The 3,318-nt window shown below is 43.6% G+C and overlaps 1 non-coding gene across 1 annotated transcript; it reads left to right on the top strand.

The window, feature by feature from the left end:
- The first annotated feature begins 1,194 nt into the window (after positions 1-1,194).
- TRNAT-GGU (transfer RNA threonine (anticodon GGU)) lies at positions 1,195-1,263 on the top strand. The gene has a single exon. It is a non-coding gene; the product is annotated as a tRNA-Thr (tRNA).
- Positions 1,264-3,318: the final 2,055 nt, after the last annotated feature.

Here is a 3,318-nt window from a genome sequence, read left to right as displayed (position 1 = left end):
AATTTGAAAGATTCAAAAAAATTCTAATATCAAATGATATCTTAATTGGTTGATTATTTGAACTTACTTACGGAATCAGGATCTTTGGCATCCTCTTGATAAGTCATATTTATTGGATTGTTATTGTAAATATTGTATCTGTTTGTACTCCCTTGTATATGCTGTATATATTTATTCACTTTGCACTTTATAAAATTCACTTATTTGCTTTATAGTGTTATAGTGCTGTTTTGGGTTGCTCCAATTATCCTTACAGCACTGAGCCTTCTTTTCTTGTGGAGTACCTGGAGGTTGGCATCCCTACTCATGCTCAGTCTCTGCTGTGGGGAAGGCCTCACCAAAGAACAGACTGCAGAATGCCGGCTAGAAGCCATATTACAAATGCATGGTGTTCAAACACTACCGTATCCCTCAGTCAAAAACATCAGTTGTTCTGGGTGAACTATTCAACAAGCAAGCAGGCGGAGTGCTTTCAAAGGCGCTTTAAAACATGCTTTGGTAACCAGAGGAGATAACCCAGTAAATATGATACCTATAAGCTGATGAGGAATCTATTGAAAACAAATTCAATAGAGGCCATCAAGACTAAATGAATGTTTTATTAGATATATAAATCTTCTGCTCCTCTATTAAGTCTCGCATGGATTTATTAAATTCTGTGTGGTTTGAGGAACACACTAGAATTGTAATAAAAAAGACGGATTGAATCTCATCAAATGTTAATAATCCTCAAGCAGGTCGATTAGATCTTCTGCGACTTCGGGGAATATTGGCAGAAAGTATCAAAGAAAGCTACGTGTTTGTTGGGAAACATTTAGCTTTCCATGGGCATGAAGACATGGTCGCCCAAAGATGGCAGCCACCCTCCAAGGGGCAGCCCTATTGGATCAGCCCGGACCCCCCTTTCATTTCAACGGCAATTGTGCCCTTCTCTGAGTTTTGCTTATCATAAAATTTTAGGCCTGCAGCATGCGCACTAATGTGCAGAACCCACACAGGAGGGAGAAGGAGGGCAGGAAGGGTTGCGTCAGTACTTGGTTCTCATGGCCCTTTCTTACATGCCTGGGGTAATGTCAATGGCCACTCTGGGGTCAGGAAGCAATTTTCCTCCAGGCCAGATTGGCCAGGTATCCTGGAGGGTTATTGTGGCATGGAGTAAGGGTCACTGGGGGTATGGAGGGGAAGTACTTGTGAGCTGTGGCTCAGTGGTAGAGCATCTGCTTGGTATGCAGAAGGTCCCAGGTTCAATCCCTGGCATCTCCAGGTAAAGGGACTAGGCAGGTAGGTGATGTGAAAGACCTCAGCATGAGACCCTGGAAAGCCCCTGCCTGTCTGAGTAGACAATACTGACTTTGATGGACCAAGGGTCTGAATCAGTATAAGGCAGTTTCATGTGTTCTTGTGTTCAATTTCCTGCATTGTGCAGTGGGTTAGACTAGATGACCCTGGTGGTCCCTTCCAACTCTATGATTCTATGATTCTAGGACACATTCCTGCAAGTCCATTGTGTTTAGGATTGTCAACTCTCGGCTGGGAAATTCCTGGAGATTTGAGGGGTACAGTATGGGGAAGATGGGGTACGTGAAAGGGAGTGACTTCCCTAGGGTATAACGCCATAGAGTTCAGCTTCCAAAGCAGCCATTTTCTCCAGGAGAACTGATTTCTGTCACCTGGAGATCAGTTGTAATCCCAGGAGATCTCCAGATACCACCTGCAGATTGGCAATCCTTAGTTCTTCACAAACGGACCCCTGCCTCCTTCTTATTTTATATTCTTGAAAGCCCCAGTAAAACAAAGGCGTTGTTTAGTTTACCGAAAGGCTTTTCCTTCACTGAGAAGATCCTTTCATAATTACTTCCTCATCCCCTCCATTATTTTTCTTCCTAAACAGTCAAGTCACAAATTACTATATTGACAAATCTTGTGTATTATATAAACTGTATTAATGAATAAGCAATACTTAATCTTGTCCCATACTTGACACCAAAACAAATTTGTTTAAAAAAATACTCATCTGTCACAGAGCGATGTGAAGCCCCGGAGACAGAGAAGACAGACTTTACATTCCTAGTGATTGGTGTTCCTGGGGGGGCTGGGGGGGCATACAAAGAAATCTGGGAGTCACATCACTCACTTGAGAGAAGACTGGCCCATCCCATTCCTCTACTGCAATCATTTTACAAGATGGACCTCATAGAATCATAGAGTTGGAAGGGACCACCAGGGTCATCTAGTCCAACCCCCTGCACAGTGCAGAAAATTCACAACTACCTTTCCCCACACACACACCCAGTGACCCCTACTCCATGCCCAATCTTCACCAATCTCGAGGGTTCATGTAAGGAGAGTCACCTGCAGCTACGCTGCAAATTTGGTGCCTCTACTTTGAAAAACAGCCCCTCCCCGCACCCCGCAAAGATTCGCCATTGACTAACTTGGAGCTATTAAAGGGAACTGCTGCATTATACCCCATGGGGAATTTTTCTGGGGCTCTGGGGGGACTTTTTTTAAGGTAGAGGCACCAAATTTTCAGTGTAGCTGCTGGCGCCTCTCCTTACAAGAACCCCCAAGTTTGGGTAAGTTTGGGTCAGGGGGTCCAATTTTTCAGGGCCCAATTTTTCCTACATTGGAAACAGTGGAAGATAGAGGGGGGCACCCTCTTTGGGACCCATAAAATTGGGCCCCTTGATCCAAACTTTACCAAACTCAGGGGTCTGGTGCTTTTACCTTAAAAAAACAGCCCCCCTCCAGAGCCCCAGAAAAATTTCCCATATGGTATAAAGGACCTGAAATTTTTCAACAAAACAAACAATAAAACAAAACAAAATGCTCCAAATAGGCATGGGAATTCAACTTTTTTGGATTTTCTGAAAAATTCTAGTTTCATTAAACCCAAATCCAAAAAAATACCAGGAAAAAAATGGTGCACAGCCCTATTTTCTACCCTCAAAAGCAGCCATTTGCTACAAGGAAACAATTTATGACATCTGGATATCAGTTGTAATTCTGAGAGATCTCCAGGCCCCACCTGAAGAACGGCAACCCAAGGTGGGCTATGGATGAGGAAGAGAATAAAGGGGGGGGGAGGAAGGGAGAGATGCATTAAAGGTTTTGAGAACGTAGTGAAATATTAATCGAGGAACAAGGAAGGATGCGTAAAACTGTGTGTGTTTTCCTTTCAGTGCTCTCAGTGAAAAGAACAACTTGTGAAAAGCCCTTTTCCTGAAAGATCCCATGAACACAGGAAGCTACCTTATACTGAATCAGACCCCCCTTGGCCCATCAAAGTCAGTATTGTCTACTCAGACCGGCAGCAGC

Source organism: Euleptes europaea, chromosome 6 (assembly GCF_029931775.1).
Source record: "Euleptes europaea isolate rEulEur1 chromosome 6, rEulEur1.hap1, whole genome shotgun sequence".
Classification (NCBI taxonomy): domain Eukaryota; kingdom Metazoa; phylum Chordata; class Lepidosauria; order Squamata; family Sphaerodactylidae; genus Euleptes; species Euleptes europaea.
The sequence above is the reverse complement of the archived record's forward strand: the minus strand, read 5'-3'. Positions and strand labels throughout refer to the sequence as shown.